We start from the raw sequence: 19,180 nt of genomic DNA on the forward strand, positions 1-19,180 counted from the left end.
GTCACCCACTGGGTATGGGTAATTTACATGTTTGTCGTGTCTCGAAATATGAATTGTAAATAGTGTATCGTGCCAAATATATGTGAGTTACTGAATAAATACAGCAGTTTCAAGAAAATGGTAATTGTATTTATAACGTTAAGTGTGTTTTACAACATGGACCAGGTGTATATTGTATCTTATGAGTGATGTCGGGATCGAGTTATCGCCCTTGATGAATTGTTTGTTCATTATAGGGTTAATATAATTATTTTGTATATCATTGATTAGTAAGTTCATGTTCATGTACAGAATATAGACGTATGTTTATATGAAACGAATGAATGAAACCTATTCAGTATTGTTTTGTACATTAAAAGATGTCATTATCTACTCTGGCAATAAACACTCACACCCGTAGTCTATGTTTGAAATTGTATTTTCCATCACAAGCCCCGGTTACAATATGAAAATATGAAAGTTAATTTTGTATTACAAATTGATCTATGAGAATTTTGCCTTTCATGAATATGCTAGCCGTGTATAAAATTGCCTCATGGAGAAACTCACTGGCCTGTGATTATTTCTGTAACTGTAGTACTGCTGATGCGACTTTAAGCAATATTACTCACTGACTGACGGTAATAGTTTTGTTTCCAGCTTTCAGACACATTAATATTTTCACTATCATTGGACATTCATGCACACAATTTCTTTTGTAAAATATATTGAGCATGTTGAGGGTTTTATTATAAAGTACATAGGAAACTGTAACAACGGGAGATGACTCAGACTTTGTGTATGTAAATTACATAGCATTTCCAAGCTCAAGTCATAAGTTTGCTAAATGCTACTTGGAGAATGAAGAGCATGAAAGAAGCATGACCATAGGACTACTAACGTGCGCATGCGCTTGACCTTATGATATTACGCATGCGCACGGACAGCGTCTAAAACGCGAGAACACGAGAACGCGAGATCGCGAGAAAATGAAATGTCGCATTCTCGCGTTCTCGCGATTTCGTGTTTTTGTGGCCTAATTTGACAAGTCGAGATTGCGAGATTGCGAGATTTTGCATCATGTTCAAATGTCGCATTCTCGCGTTGTCGACTTTTGACAAAAATGGCTATGTACCAAAAACACGAGAATGCGAGATCGCGAGAACGCGAGATTTTGTCAAAATCTCGCGTTCTCGCGATCTCGCATTCTCGTGTTTTGGGCATATTTACCTAGTTTCCACAGGTCGAGATCGCGAGAATGCGAGATCGCGAGAATGTCCCTTACAGTATTCCATAGTTTGGAGGTTCACTTCAAGGACTAAACTGACAATAATGGAAGTTGAGCATTGCAAACCTTGCCTGTATTAAATACTGGTCATCACTACCATGTTAGGATTGTTTTGCTTGTCCATTAGCCATGGACCCTTGAAGATCCGGGGTAGAATAGGTCTTCAGCAACCCATGCTTGCCGTAAAAGGCGACTATGCTTGTCGTAAAAGACGACTAACGGGATCGGGTGGTCAGGCTCGCTGACTTGGTTGATGCATGTCATTGATCCTAATTGCGTGGATCAATGCTCATGATGTCAATCACTGGAATGTCTGGTCCACACTCGATTATTTACAGACCGCCGTCATATAGCTGGAATATTGCTGAGTGCGGCGTTAAACAACAAACCAACAACCAACCATCAGCCATGTTGTAATTTCTATTTATGAACAACAGATTTGATATAATGCAGAACAATACTGATTAGAGCCTATTATTTTTTGTACCATGTTGAAATGAGGCACTGAAGAGTCTGGTACACATAATTAACTTTTTCTCATAAATACTAATTGGAGTGGTATCTCAGCCAGACACGATGTGTGTCTTCGAACTAAAGTGATTTGATTTTTATTAACTTGGAGAATGTTGTGGTGGAAATTGATTAGGACATTTTTGTATTCATGAAGAAACCTCATCTTGGAAATGAAAAGATTGGATAAAGATTTATATTTTGTTGATAAATATGGTCCTTAGTTTTCTTAGTAAGATGTCTTCTGATCTTGTTTCTGCTCCAACCACAGAAGGTGCATTTCAGTTTCAGGTTCTTTATTTAGAAGATGCTTTTGAGCAATAAACTACTTGGAAGTAAAATATCAGGGTATTTTTAATTACTTTTCATTGCTGAGTGGGTCTGCCCAGTGGTTAATTCCCTGATAAATAATTCTTGTGACATCGTTCTATTCTTCTGAACGTGTATTATTTCACATGGACAATTTCAGTCAAATAACTGAAACCTATAAGTATCAACATGACAGTGTTGTCATCCCTCATCCCTGTGTGACTCATTCACCACATGCAGCAAGTTTGTACCTGCAACATCTCGGCTTGCACGTGCAACTGCCTGTTTCTTTTCAGCATAGGTGTTGTTGGTTGTGTTTGTAGGTTGGCTCCTCGTCAGCATTGAATTATTGATGTCAAAGAAAGTGTGTATTCGTGAAAATAATGCATGCTTTTTGTTCTTTCTTCATTACATTTCTACATTTAAACCCTGTTCCAGCCCTGGTATACTGTCCAATGTGGCGTTAAACCCTACTCACTCACTCACTCACTCACTCACTCACTCACTCACTCACTCACTCACTCACTCACTCACTCACTCACTCCAGCCCTAGTATGATCCTTGGGCAGAGCAGGACCCCAGCGTCCCTTGCTTCTTGTTGTTAGAATTCGATGGTCAAAATGGCCAAGTTTGTGTCATCATAACCTGAGTTTGCTCTTGCAATCCTGGCTAGGTGACATGATGTCCCCTGTTATGATTGATGAGCGAGGTGACATGATGTCCCCTGTTATGATTGATCAGCTAGGTGACGTGATGTCCCCTGTTATGATTGATCAGCTAGGTGACGTGATGTCCTCTGTTATGATTGATCAGCTAGGTGACATGATGTCCTCTGTTGTGATTGATCAGCTGGGTGACGTGATGTCCCCTGTTATGATTGATCAGCTAGGTGACATGATGTCCCCTCTTATGATTGATCAGCTAGGTGACATGATGTTCTCTGTTGTGATTGATCAGCCAGGTGACATGATGTCCCCTGTTATGATTGATCAGCTAGGTGACGTGATGTCCCCTGTTATGATTGACCAGCCAGGTGACATGATGTCCCCTGTTATGATTGATCAGCTAGGGGACATGATGTCCCCTGTTATGATTGATCAACTAGGTGACATGATGTCCCCTGTTATGATTGATCAGCTAAGTGACGTGATTTCCTCTGTTATGATTGATCAGCTATGTGACGTGATGTCCTCTGTTCTGATTGATCAGCTAGGTGACATGATGTCCCCTGTTATGATTGATCAGCTAGGTGACATGATGTCCTCTGTTATGATTGATCAGCTAGGTGACGTGATGTCCCCTGTTATGATTGATCAGCTGGGTGACGTGATTTCCCCTGTTATGATTGATCAGCTAGGTGACATGATGTCCTCTGTTGTGATTGATCAGCTGGGTGACATGATGTCCCCTGTTATGATTGATCAGCTGGGTGACGTGATTTCCCCTGTTATGATTGATCAGCTATGTGACGTGATGTCCTCTGTTATGATTGATCAGCTAGGTGACGTGATGTCCTCTGTAGTGAATGATCAGCTAGGTGACGTGATGTCCTCTGTTATAATTGATCAGCTAGGTGACATGATGTCCCCTGTTATAATTGATCAGCTAGGTGACATGATGTCCCCTGTTATAATTGATCAGCTAGGTGACGTGATGTCCCCTGTTATAATTGATCCGCTAGGTGACGTGATGTCCTCTGTTATGATTGATCAGCTAGGTGACGTGATGTCCCCTGTTATGATTGATCAGCTAGGTGACGGGATCTCCCTTGTTGTGAGCAAACATACATTAATGTTTATTTTGTGAACGCAGTGTGTCTGTTCCAAAAACATGTTCCCAAATTTTGGTCTGATTGATGTGAAAATTGAAATGGTCATCTGCAGCACCAAATCCCAGCCAGGAAACTTGGGCCGTGAGGGACATCAGTCTTGGAGAGACACTTCACCAACATTGTAATTAACACGTGAAGGAGATAATGAACCTATCCCCATGTCAGAGGCAGCAATGTTCTGCATGGCCAGTTCACTGCATATGTCCAGGTCCCATCCTTCACACTGATTACCCACTGGGACCTCCAGGGAATAACAAGAGTTATTCCATGATTTTCCCAGAGTACCAGATCCAGTAGGAACACAGAGGTCTCAAATCACGTGTATGTCTTCAAAACAGATGGCTGATTGCCACAACCTCATTGCTGAATTTGTGTTTGCATGACTGGCAACGGCTTTCATTGGTGTTCCAGCCGACTAAACCGTTACCCCAAGCCCCAGCATGCTTCATGAATGTATTTGTTCAAGAGCAACTGTTCAGGGAAACAAAACATCTGCCTCCCACTGCGACAGTGCGAACCATCATCTTCTTCATCCTTCTGTGTGCATTTGCATGCCCCGACAACATCCACATTGCAAGCTTGTTTTATAAAACTATACTCCCCATCATCACATTAGCATCGTACACACATCAATCTACTGGCAGCTGGTTTAGTTCCCTATGATTTGCTCACATATGATAAACAGTGTGTCCAAAAGTGTCATCGTGAAATCTGAGAGTGCTGCACAGAAATAACCCAGACACAGAAACAGGAATTCGTTGATAGCGTGTATAATATAATATATTCGTATAGAGAAAAAAATCACACCCCTCTATAAACATAGAGACAAAGAGTGACACCCGCCATCTTGGTTCTTATTCAAGATTTCACACTCGGTTCGAATAATAGCTCATTATCGCATAAAATATGAATGTCACTTATTTCAACCTATTGGAACTTGCTAAACAAACCTCAGGCTACACATTCGTGTTTATCTGTGGTCACCTTACCTCATATTTATTTTAGAACAACCATCAAATCTCAACCCTAAGCTTCGCCACCGAGGTAAGCAAGAAAAAGGTGGCTGGAAATAACGACGCAAAACGGACTTGAACTCGCCAAACGTTTGCGATGCGGTTCAAGTTGTGTTTGTGATCAGATTCCTATCTGAATTTAGATTTTGCCTTATAAAGGCCTTTATAATGAATAAATGCCTTAAAAGACCCTGAATTCAGATTTTGCCTTATAAAGGCCTTTACAATGAATAAATGCCTTAAAAGACTCTGAATTTAGATTTTCCCTTATAAAGGCCTTTTTAAAGAATAAATGCCTTAAAAGACCCTGAATTCAAATTTTGCCTTATAAAGGCCTTTATAAAGAACAATGCCTTAAAAGACCCTGAATTCAGATTTTGCCTTATAAAGGCCTTTATAATGAATAAATGCCTTAAAAGACTCCGAATTTAGATTTTTCCTTATAAAGGCCTTTATAAAGAACAATGCCTTAAAAAACCCTGAATTCAGATTTTGCCTTATAAAGGCCTTTATAATGAATAAATGCCTTAAAAGACTCCGAATTTAGATTTTTCCTTATAAAGGCCTTTATAAAGAACAATGCCTTAAAAGACCCTGAATTCAGATTTTGCCTTAAAAAGGCCTTCAAAATGAATAAATGCCTTAAAAAGTTCTGAATTTAGATTTTGCCTTGTAAAGGTCTAAAGCTTAAATGCCTTAAGAAGGCTATAAATTTAGAATTTGTCTCATAAAAACCTTTAAAGTGGATAAATGCCTTAAAAAGACCCTGAATTTTGATTTTGCCTTGTGTACCCATGAAAATGAATAAATGCCTTAAAATTGACTTTTTCTGAACTAATACCAAACTCAAACATAATGTTTCATAGTTTCTTAAATAAATGAACAGTTGAAATCTGTTTAACACTTTGAAGAAATCAGTTTGTACCTAATCCGTTCATCTCCCCCTTATATCTCCTTTCACTGATCATGTGCTTCCGTTGGTCATCTAGGACTGAATCCTTAACCATGATAAAATGGGAAATTACACTTTTTCCAAATGAGAAAGTCCTCCCCACAGCCTCAGGGGCACACCCATTATGTGTTTGAGACCCATTCATCATCACCTTATTAGGGTTGTTTGTGCCAGTCAGCTTGGCGCCTTTATGCATCTCAATTCAAACAGGGTCACGCTGTAAGTCCATACAGATATTATTACGGAAATCTGATGTCAAATTCGCTGTTCGAATCATGATGTTTATATTTTCCAAATTATTACTGAGTGCTTTGTTAAACTTAACACCAGACAGTTCTATCCAATGTGAAGGTCACTTTCTGTTATTCGATTACAAGTATCAACTACATGGTATAATGATGTCATCATCTGCTCATATAAGCTACAATTTGTATCAGGGCAGTCAGGTAGCCTAGTGGGTAAAGTTTTCACTCGTCACAACGAAGAGACCCGGGTTCAATTCCTGCATGGGTACAATATGTGAAGCCCATTTCTGGTGTTCCTTGCCGTGATATTGCTGGAATTTTGCTAAATGCAGAGTAAAACCAAACTCGCTCAAAATTTCCATCATTTAAAACTTCCAAAGGTATGCATGGTTGCTTAACTTATGACAGGGTGCTGGAATTTGACCAATGTCTGATGAAAGGTGCTTAATTCGGACATTTTGCCATTAAAGTGCTGGAATCATTTTTTGACAGTGCTTGCAAAGTGCTAAAGTAAATAAAATTGCTACTACAAATTATTATCGATTGAATTTCAATTTGTTGTTCACTTCCTGTTGCGGACAACGGGAAAATTAAGACTGTCTGTCTTCTGTATTGTATGGGCTACATGCGTTAATTACAAAACTAGGTCATGGATGTTATATTGACATCCCATCTAGGAAGTACTTTTGGATGAATAAAAGTGGTCCTTGAAAACAAATTTTCTTCCTTAAAGAGTGCTTGAAAAGTTTAGAGTGCAAAGATCTGTATGAACCCTGTATGAAACCTGTATGAACCCAGTATGAACTCTGTATGAACCCTGTATGAACCCTGTATGAACCCTGTATGAACTCTGCATGAACCCTGTATGAACTCTGTATGAACCCTGTGTGAACCCTGTATGAACTCTGTATGAACCCTGTATGAACTCTGTATGAACCCTGTATGATGATCAGTGTATTTGTGACCCACCCACCAGGAGAAAAGGAACTTTTTGGGTGCTGGGATACAAATGTGTCATAAAGAAAGACGTTTCACATCAACTTACTGCCGTAAAAATCACCATTTGTGCAGTCTGTTAAAAAAGGATCGCATTTTTTTCTCGTTAGTTCATAGTGTAATAAAAACATTATTTCAAAGCATTTCAGCATACATGTCTACTTTCAATTAATCAGACATAATGTCTAAAAACTGCAATTATTACAAAAACAGGAGTCTGAAAATGGGTACTTGAAGACAATGAGTCCAAATGTTTGATGCCATGTAACTCTGTAATATATGTGAATTGAAGCTTATAAAATGAATTCTTTGGTCCTAAGATACTGTAGTTTTAAGTTAGAGTAAGAAGTCAAAACGTGATTTTTCACCCATAAGGTACCTTATCTAATGGGGGGGGGAGGTCGGGTAGCCTAGTGGTTAAAGCGTTATCTCGTCACACCGAAGACCCAGGTTCGATTCCCAACATGGATACAATTTGTGAAGCCCTGGTCTCCCCATTCGTGATATTACTGGATTTTTGCTAAAAGCGGTGTAAAACCATACTCACCCACTCACTCACTCACCTTATCCCATGGTTGGTCACATGTATATTTTGGGGCATGCTATGATTTTTTATTGGCTTATTCATGTTAATAATCTATCGGGACTGGGTCATGCATCCATCTATCGGGACTGGGTTTTGCATACACGTTATCCAAGAAAGCATGGTTGCTTAAGTTATGACCTTCAGTATATGGGTATACAGGGATGCTTTGTTGTTGCGGTTGTTTGAGGATATATGAATAATCTAACTGAACAGGGAAGTGCACTGATATTGCAATTTCCCCAATAAACATGGCTGCTTAGCAATAACCATCATGTTTCTGTTTTGACAATTTACCGCTGACATTGGTTCGATCACTGAGATATTCAGATGGTAACTTGACAACAGCAATTACCTTGTTCACTCTTACCATTCACCTAATGTAGTGAATCTTAAGTCACGGAAGTTAAAAGGTTTCCCCCTCCTAGAACCAATATATAGTAATTACCGCCACTCTGCAGGCCAATATTTAGCTATGAATGTATTGATCTGTCATGTGGTGGAGTTCGCTGATCGTTGCCCAGGTCTGACCAACAAATATGTGTGAAGAGGCAGGTTTCCTGCGGTGATTGACTCACAGGAAGTGGTTGGATCTCCGTCGTCAACCACCCTGGCTGCAGCGCTGTGTCGGAAGACATGTGTAATTGGCTGTTGCGCTGACCTGGACATTGATCAGGTCCTGCTTGTCAGGTCCTGTGCGGGTCTTGTCAGGGCAGAAGCATCTGACTTCAAGCATGACATTAATTTCCGAGGTTGAAAGGATTTGTGAGTGACTGTCAATACCCAGAAACTGATCCCTTTGGGGTTTTTTCTATGGGTTAACAGGATTTTCTTTTAAACTGTGTGAATGAGTGAATGTTGGTTTTGAGCAGGATTTTCTTTTAAACTGTAAATGAGTGAGTCAGTGAACTGTTTTAAGCAGTTCTTAACCAGTTATGTCACAGCTGACTGATTGGTCTAATCAGGCAAGCTAGTGACTGATAGTCAATAATTACATTTAGACCACAACATAAAGTATCTTAATTAAAAATATATGTCTTCAAAATAAAATGAAATCCAAATGGAGCTCAGAACAATGCATGACAACCCGATCCCCTTTGTCGTAAGAGACGACTAACGGGATCGGGTGGTCAGGCTCGCTGACTTGGTTGATGCATGTCATTGTATCCCAATTGAGTGGATCGATGCTAATGATATCAATCACTGGATTGTCTGGTCCAGACTCGATTAGTTACAGACCGCTGCCATATAGTTGGAATATTGCTGAGTGTGGCGTTAAACAACAAACAAACAATCAATGTTTAATCTAAGAACTGAGGCAATCTAGATTTGCAATATTGTTCTAGACTTGTTGGATTTACTTTTTAGTTTATTCTCAAGGGTAGGCAAGACAGACTAGTGAAACACCACAGGAGAGTATGGGTAGACTTTAGAGGATTCTATCTCTTGCTGTTCTTCTGTGACTGCCTCGAGTATTTTCCAAAGCTCCCTCCAAGCCCTTATGCCTGGGTCTTGCCTGTTTTTAAGAACCTTGTAATTCTAACACTTTGTCAAATTACAGGCAGGTTTTGTTGATTGCAACACTGTCATGAAGAAAATAAACGACCAAACTGAAGTAAAATCCAATTGTGTATTTGAATATGTTATTACTGTCACACAGTAAAGAGGCTGCTGTGAAGGAACCTGTGTCAGCTGATGAGGAGCAGTGGAGGATGGAGATGTTCAAGATGTTAAGTAGGTGCTGGGAAAGTAGGATGCATTATTTTAATCATTTTGAGTGAAGTCAGGCCTATTAAAGAAAATTGAAAAGTTCCATTAGCCCTCAACTCATGTGACACACCCTTGAAAGACCGCCTCCATGGTCTAGTGGTAGAGCAATTGTCCCGATAGCGGAAGGTCCGGGGTTCAATCCCTGTGTGCGTCATACCAAAAAATGTTAAAATTTGGATCTTTTTGTCACTCTTCCTGGTGCTTGGCATTAAGGGGCTAAAACAAGGACTGGTCGGCTCGGAGTCAGTATGAGTGTGGGTGGGGTATGCATGTTTAACTGCGGCATGGTATCTCAGTGAGCTAGCACTATAAAAACGGCATTAGCCCGGACTAGTACAAGCAGCCACACATGCACACACACGTGCATGCACGTCACTTCATGAGTGCAAGAATCGTGGACGTGACATTGAACCCCATTTCACCTCACCTCACATTCATGAAATCTATTTGGAAGGCGTCTTCAGTTTGATTGGGTAAAAGGGATTGTTCTGAATCCAAATAAAGTGACAAAAACATTTCCATTATCATAAGAAATCTCTGCTAAAACGAGACTATTGTATAATTCTGACATTCATAAGCATGTGGTTTTCACCACCAGTTAGTGTTTACCCCTAATATAGGCACCCTCCAGGTGTGGTCAGTCTGCGTGTTCTTGAAGTCAGACTTTGATGAAGGGGATCAGAGCTGATCAGACCCTCATCTTGGCATCTTGGGAGTCATGTTGAACAGGTTGTGAACATGACGAAGATGATGGTTGTAGTAGTGATGAGGATGATGATGGCGATGTTGATCATTGTGGTCATGGTGAAGATGGCAATGATGTTGCTGCTGATGGTGTAGACGATGGTGATGGTGTAGATGATGGTGATGAAATTATGGGGAAGGAGATGATGATTGAGATGGAGAAGATGTTGATAATGATGGTTGTGATGGTGTAGATGATGCTGCTGATTGAGACAGAGATGACCTACTTGTCAGTAACCATAGCTGGTGGCCAGAGGTGTTTGGTTACAACAACATTCTGATTGTGATCGATGCTATCTCAGTTCGAAAAGGTTAATTTAATAACAAAATACCATCTCATTCTTTCTCACTTTGTAGGAGTTGATTTATGTCTTTTTTCTACCGTTATTTTCTCTTACTATCACTATGACTAATGTTTACAGTTTAACAATGTTACAATAAGGTGGCTTGCCAGACTCGCAACTTCACATGGTGGATAAATGGGGATTGATGTTGCCCTGAGTCTCCTGTTACCTAACATGCATGCTACATGGCTGTTATGCCTTCTTGAAGAAAGCCGTAGATTATGCTTTTCGATCCTAGAATTAACTTCTGTCAGTGGCTGCTAGGATACCATCTAAGATTATCTGCAAGACGTTGTAACTGATATTAATGGATTACCCTCAACAACAGGTCCTGGATTCACAATGAGGCTGCCAGATACCGATGACCTTGACCTCTGTCTTGTGTCCATACTGGCACAGAATCAATATGACATTTGGTCATGAATCCTTTCAAGTTCCCTTTTTGTCCTTTAGATGTTTCAGATTGTGGTATATTGGATGATAAAGCTTATCAGCCTCAATGTTATTGTCCCAGAGGTTTCATTGCTTCAGGCTTCCCTCCTACATCCCGCTGATGTAGCAGGGCGTGGAGTCATCCCACAGATGACATCCTTACCTTGTCAGCTTGCTGACAGGTTAACCTCTTTGGTCATGTGGACAAGGCGTCCGACCTCTGATCAGAAGGTTCGAATCCCATCACGGGACTCGGAAATTTTATGGCCGCTACATTGGCGTCCAACGTGTGGCACAAACACGTTCATATAAAATTTGAGCAAAATAAGCCTCAGTACCCTTCTATGCGGCCCGGGACGTGCCTTCTGTTGACGGGGGAGTATGTAGCAGGGTGTGGAGTCATCCAACAGATGACATCCTTACGGGACGAAAATTTTATGGACGCTACACTGACATGTTGTCATATACAGTAGAACATGGACATAACGAACTACAAGGGACCAGAGAAATCAGTTCGTTATATCCGTTGTTTGTTATATACGTTTTCGCTCTGAAACGTCCGCCATCTTGGATAAGACAAAACACAATACACGTAACTGCAGCATTGACTTGTATTAGCAGTGATCACTTCATAGCAGTCAATTGATTACATTTCTTAACATTCATTTAAGTTTAGCAAGGTTGATCCGTCACCGCTGATTGTTTTGATTCGCCGCTGTCAGTGACGCTTGACACTGAGTGAGATTTCTCAGTTCGCTATATACATGTCATCAATTAGTGGTAATCAGCTTGTCGGTGATCAGATATCAGTTTGCTGTATCCGTAAGTTCACTGAGAGAGTTCGTTATATACGTAAATTTTAGATATTATTATACAGGAGATAAATCGGGTATTTTTTAACAGTTTTTTGTATTCATTTGATCGCTCTGTCCGTGTTCGTTATATCCGTGTTCTACTGTAACTGAACTATTGTCCAAAATGACAATACCCTAACTCACTCACTCACTCATGCACACACGTATGTATCTAGGTGTCCAAGTATATATATGCTTTGATTTTAGTTGTCCTTGTTAACTATCAAGCGACCCGTGAAGATCCGGGGTAGAATAGGTCTTCAGAAACCCATTCTTGCCATAAGAGGCGACTATGCTTGTCGTAAAAGGCGACTAACGGGATCGGGTGGTCAGACTCCCTGACTTGGTTGATGCATGTCATCGATCCCAATTGCGTGAATCGATGCTCATGATGTCAATCTCTGGATTGTCTGGTCCAGACTTGATTATTTACAGACCACCGTCATATTGCTGGAATATATGTGCCGTTTAACAACAAACAAACATAGAAATCTACCAAGCAGTCACTCACTCACACACTGACAGTGGAGTAAATCACAACCCAGACATTGTTTGTGGTTTGATCACTTCCTCGACAGGTTTGATCACTTCCTTGACAGGTTTGATCAAGTGCTTTATGAAACATGCATGAAGTATTTACTGTAAATGTCCTGTTTGCCTGATATTGTTACACAGCACCATGGGATCCCCGCTGCTAAAAACATTGATAATCAGAATTATCATCGTTGGGAAGAAATATGAACGTATTCGCTTAGCAAATCAGCAACTTATTTTGTAATTATAAACGGGCATTCCATCAACCTAGCCTAACTCCACTATGACAGTTACATCATGATTATTTGCCATCACACTTTTGTGTGGAAGTATCGTGGTATTTTTGAGTCCTATAAAGCTCTCGAACACACACGACACCAGTTTGCTGGTACTAGATGAATAGTGTTTTTAAATATTTAACTTAAATACCCACATGTGTAACAACTAGTGGGTAACAGAAATTTGAATACCCAGATAGAATTACTGATACCCAATGATTTTAAAATGCATGGGTAAAATACCCACAACACCAAAAGCTTATCTCGAGCTCTGGATTATCAATATGAAACTTGTCATCGATAATAACTCACATAAACTATTGTGATGAAATAAAGTTTAGATTTACCGAAACAGACTTGTCATTGCCAATAATGTCAATTGTCAAAGATTAGGAGCATCTGTTTTTGTTATGTCACAGTTAATCCATGCATAAATGTATCACTGCTCACCAGTGGTGTGAAATCAGTTGATTTTTTCTTAAAATTCCTTTCCAATATTTATTGATGACTGATCAATATTTAGTTAGCGATTATCGTTCAGTGATCTGTTTCCATTGCCAGCCCCAGTTACAGCCACCGTTATTTCTGCACCATCAGTAACCAAGGACTGTAATTGACAATGAAGTCACTTCTCATTAAGACACTCCAACAGCTATCCAAAATGTTATTTTTCAGTTGTGGAAAAACTGCTTTGCCTGACAGCTGCAAAAGAATCCATATCAACTGAGTAAATTACAATCTCAATTCTTTCAAGGAATGTGGCTGAAGTTCACTTTACACTTTGCCTACTTTAGAAGAAATATGTGAGGGAATGATCTGGCTTATTACCGGGAAATCTGGTTTTGGACATGTTTTAAGTATGTGTTGGCTCTGTTATGGAACAGCTTCAAGTGGAGAGGGTTTTTGGGGAAGAAGGTTATAGTGTTGAAGTGATGTGATGTCTTAACAAGGGGACCGCCTCCGTGGTCTAGTGTAGAGCGTCCGCCTGGTGACGGAAGGTCGTGGGTTCGATCCCCGGCTGCATCATACCAAAAGATGTTAAAAGATGGTACTTGTTGTTACCCTGTCTGGCGCTCGGCATTAAGGGGCTAAAACAAGGACTGATCGGCTCGGAGTCAGTATACTGTGTCTGAGTGGGGTATTCATGTTAAACTGTGGCATGGTATCTGAGTGTGCTAATAATATAAATCGGCATCAGTCCGGACTAGTACAAGCAGCCACACAAACACACACGGACGTGCATGCACGTCGCTATATAAGTGCAATAATCTTGGACACGACGTTGAACCCAATTTCACCTCACCTCACCATCTTAACAAGGGAAGACATGCACATAGCTTATCAACTTGTAAGGATGGAGCGACTTATGGGATCCAGCTCGCTGACTTGGTTGATGCATTGCATCATGTCCCAATTGCGTGGATCGATGCTTATGATTTCAATCATTGGATTGTCTGGTCCAGACTCGATTATTTACAGACTGCCGTCATAAAGCTGGAATATTGCTGAGTGCGGCGTTAAACAACAACTACAACTGTAAGGATTGATGTATGCATGGCTCTATATATGGCTGCAAGTGTTCTTGGAGCAATATTGCAAATGGAAAGAAGATATTATCATTCATTAAGGGCAATGTCAGTACATATTAGTAAATATGATAATAAACCTGTTTAAGATCATTGTCAGCCATTCCCTGATTCAGGTCGTGGTAAGGTAGCTCAGTGGTTGAGGTGTTGGATCATTCTGCTGAAGACCTGGGTTTGATTCTCAACCAGGCTACCACATGTTAAAATGAGTTTGTTCGTGTTAGTGTTTGCCTACTCCTGCAACATGACTCTATAATTTATATTTTTAGGTATTTTTTCTTTACTAAAAGTCGAGGCAAGTCTAGTTTGCTTGATTCCACAGAAGAGGAAAGGTTCTTTCGAAAAAAGAAAAAAATATTTTAAAGAATGTTTTCATTGAATTAGTGTTGACAGTCCCCTGATTCTGTATACCATGTGTAAATGATGTGACATACTTGTAGAAATACTCACGAGTGATTGGGTGTAACATTACCCTCATGAAGATCCAGGTTAGAGTGTCAGCAGCCCATGCTTGTCGTTTAAGGCGACGGACAAGACCGAGTGGTAAGGCTCGCTGACTTGGCTGATGCATGTCATTGTAACCCAATTGCTCATGATGTCAACGACATACCCATAGCTTACAGCTTGTAAGGATGGAGCGACTAACGGGATCGGGTGGTCCGGCTCGCTGACTTGGTTGATGCATGGCATCGCGTCCCAATTGCGTGGATCGATGCTTATGATGTCAATCACTGGATTGTCTGGTCTAAACTCCAGTATTTACAGACTACCGTTGGTTTGTTGTTTAACGCCACATTCAGCAATATTGCAGCTATATGACGGCGGTCTGTAAATAATCGAGTCTGGACCAGACAATCCAGTGATTAATATCATGAGCATCGATCCACGCAATTGGGATCGATGACATGCATCAACCAAGTCAGCGAGCCTGACCACCTTATCCCGTTAGTCGAATTTTACGACAAACATAGTCACCTTTTACAGCAAGCACGGGTTGCTGAAGACCTATTCTATCCCGGAATCTTCACAGGTCTACAGACTACCGTCACATAGCAGGAATATTGCTGAGTGCAGCGTTAAACAAAACCTTTAACAAATCCTGCAGACGGTTATGTTTTATGTCACAAAGTCTAACTATTTGGTCACTCGTTTAGTAAACAGAAACACTATCACAGTGTTTCATTTTTCCCAAATTATCTTCAGTGACAGATTCATACAACAAATATTTACAGCACTTTATTGTCTCAGCATACACAGTGACTCACAATACAAGCAACTCGTCAACAATCACTGCCACATATGTGTGTACATGACACGGAACTGGCATAACAAGATGTACTAATATTTACACAATCACGGGATTCTCACAAACAAATCCAGGTCTAACAAAATATGCCTTTTCATATATACATACTTTATACAGTAACAAATAGGTAACCGAAATAAAGACTCTCATATACATAATCATCACTTTGGTTCTTGTACAATGGACTCTAAACCAGCCACTCTGTAATCAAGACACTCAGTAATCTGGCCATTTCTTAATATTAACAATCATTGTAGTATCTGGAAGTTAATTCAGTTGTATCATTTGAATAATTCACATGTAATACTTCAGCAGGGTTACTGGTTTTCCCCATCCTCTGTTTCATCATGTGCAACAGTCAATGAAATCCCATTCTGCTTGGATTTCATTTTGGAATGAAATCTCACTCAGCTTGGAATGAAATCTCACTCAGCTTGGAATGAAATCTCACTCAGCTTGGAATGAAACTCCATTCATTTTGGAATGAAATCTCACTCAGCTTGGAATGAAATCTCACTCAGCTTGGAATGAAATCTCACCAAGCTTTGAATGAAATCTCACTCAGCTTGGAATGAAACCCCATTCATTTTGGAATGAAACCAATCCAAGTGAAATATTTAAATGTTTCAATATTAACAAAATGTATAATAACTTGTATCCATTTATGTACGTATTTACAACAGTGTATTCCCAGCTGGTGACAAACAGGGTTTTTGTGCCATGGACATCCTTGTCTAAGAAAATACAAGATATGTCAGAAATCCTCGTTATTTCCCAATGTGCAGGGGAGACAACTAGGGGTCATCTGTTAGCTCCCGAAAACCTTTCCATGTGTCGTGTTAGAATGCAGCTTTCTTACTGGATGAGAAGAGAATTTCTGACATGTCTTCCATAAATAGCGACATGCATGTCATGCTGCATTTATTGGTCCTCGCTACAGTTTCCAAAGCCCACATGGCCACAAGGTGAAGGCCGGGGTTCCATTGCCCACATGGCTACAAGGTGAAGGCCAGGGCTCCATTGCCCACATGGCTACAAGATGAAGGCCAGGGTTCCATTGCCAACATGGCTACAAGGTGAAGGCCAGGGCTCCATTGGCCACATGGCCACCAGGTGAAGGCCAGGGCTCCATTGGCCACATGGCTACAAGGTGAAGGCCAGAGCTCCAGTGCCCACATGGTGAAGGCTGAGGTTCCATTGCCCACATAGCCACAAGGTGAAGGCCTTGGCTCCATTGCCCAAATGGCTACAAGGTGAAGGCCTTGGCTCCATTGCCCAAATGGCCACAAGGTGAAGGCCGGGGCTCCATTGCCCCCATGGCTACAAGGTGAAGGTCAGGGTTCCATTGCCCACATGGCCACAAGGTGAAGGCCGGGGCTCCACTGCCCAATGGCCACAAGGTGAAGGTCAGGGTTCCATTGCCCACATAGCCACAAGGTGAAGGCCGGGGCTCCATTGCCCACATGGCCACAAGGTGAAAGCCAGGGTTCCATTGCCCACATGGATACAAGGTGAAGGTCGGGGTGCCTTTGCCCACATGGCCACAAGGTGAAGGTCAGGGTTCCATTGCCCACATGGCTACAAGGTGAAGGTCGGGGTTCAATTGCCCACATGGCTACAAGGTGAAGGTCAGGGTTCCATTGCCCACATTGCCACAAGGTAAAGGTCAGGGTTCCATCGCCCACATGGCTACAAGGTGAAGGTCGGGGTTCCATCGCCCACATAGCCACAAGGTGTAGGTCAGGGTTCCAGTGCCCACATGGCTACAAGGTGAAGGCCGGGGCTCCAGTGCCCACATGGCTACGAGGTGTTAAAGTTCTTCTTGGTGCCACAGCCATGATATAACCAGAATATGAAGCTATTGACTGTCTGTATACTTCGTACATTCCAGAAAGACAAAGACAGTAAATATGTACCTTGAGTTTTTATCTCAAAAGTGCCAAGATAAATTGATTACAGTATGAATGTGAAGGAACTTTATTATATTTTCTCATCACCATTGTTTGGATGTCCAATAAAACCCATCCCATTTATTGCCATGCAAATGGTAGACCTGTTTATACTTGCTGATTGTCATGGTAATAAGATTGTTATTATGCATTGCATGTCAATGAAAGCCTGTTGGTTTTTCCGATAGACCAGATAATGTCATTAATCCGACCAGTCTTGGGAATTTTCCTTGACCTTGGAGGACGTGTCTCCAAACAGGAAATTCTCTGAATTGATTCAAGGAATTCATTCCATTGGTGTCAGCTTTATGTCAACAGCACTTTGTCATTGTCAATTTACCTCAATTTAACAGATCACTCAGCTAAGAATAAAAATTTTCATTGCACGCAAATTGCAGTGTTGAATATAACATTTTAGAAATATCAAAATATCAATTACGGAATCACGGCATCACGTTGCTTTGTTTTATTTTGTTTGACTAAGGTGATTATGATGCAGTGATTTGAAATGAGCTGTTTAAGAAATTGACAGGAAGTCTTCATCTCTGAATAGAATGTTTATCACATTGGGCCTTTAGCACCAAGTTTGTGGTGTATTTTCACACAGCTGAGAGAACCAGTGGGTTGCCTAGTGGTTAAAGCGTTTGATCAACCTGAGGTCTTGGGTTTAGGAGGGGGGACAGGTGGCCCAGTCGTCTAAGGTGCCTTGATAGCAGACCAGAGTTGGGCACGCCAGAAACCTATGATTGTTGGTTCGAATTCCGGTTCACCCCGATTATGTTTCTAGGTTTGTCAGCATCATACCCGTGCTCATGGGTTTCGCCGAAGTGGTAAACGTCTGAGACCTGCATCACTTCGGGCTTTCCTCCCACATGAAGCTGACACGCCGTGATATAACTGGAATACTGTTAAAAGTGGCATTAAACCCAACCCACTCACTCACTTGGGTTTATAAGTTTATATTACAACCTTATCCTCTAATACCTGGTTTATACAGATTCGCTACATGGGTACAATGTGTGAAGCCTATTTCTGGTGGCCCCCTCTGTGAAAACCATAGTCACTCACTCACTCACACAGCTGAGAAAATGCAGCATGATTGAGCGGATATATGTTTACTGCTGCTTGGTGATTTAGTGAGTATCATTTTACGACACTTTTAACAATATTCCAGCAATATCACAGTGGGGGACACCAGAACTGGGCTTCACACATTGTACCCATGTCGGGAATCAAACTCAGACTTCAGGCATGACGAGCGATTGCTTTAACCACTGGGCTACCCTAAAGTCCCTGAAATGAAATATATCACGTGACTAACCACGGGTCCGGATAGTCCTGTGGGTACCCGGGTCCTACTCAGTGCCCACCCAACCCGGGTACCCGAGTTACCCATCCCGGCCCTATAGGCCCCTATGTTGCCCCTGGATCATGTGACTAATCGCAGGTGTTTATGACGTCATCAGACTGTTTAGTGATAATTAAGTTCATTCCATTTTGTTTTGTAATGAGACACGCTATCCAAACGTCAATACGTAGTAGGTTTTCGCTTGACCAAGTTTGACCATGCCTAGTTTAGGGTGTCTGAAGTTAATCAGTTTAAAAAACAACCCAAAGTTTTTGTTGCTATTTAGTTCCAGTTTTAAGGTTTGTGTACCGGGATCAGCAGAGGACCCA

At 41.1% G+C, this 19,180-nt stretch overlaps 1 protein-coding gene across 1 annotated transcript in view; it reads left to right on the forward strand.

Annotated features, from left to right (window-relative positions):
* The window catches only part of LOC139446734 (histone deacetylase 6-like), a 338,991-nt gene that overhangs the window by 111,451 nt on the left and 208,360 nt on the right, over positions 1–19,180 (forward strand). The gene's annotated exons all lie outside the window — the stretch shown is intronic.

This window comes from Haliotis cracherodii, unplaced genomic scaffold, assembly GCF_022045235.1.
Source record: "Haliotis cracherodii isolate W230 unplaced genomic scaffold, xgHalCrac1.p SCAF_6, whole genome shotgun sequence".
NCBI lineage: Eukaryota > Metazoa > Mollusca > Gastropoda > Lepetellida > Haliotidae > Haliotis > Haliotis cracherodii.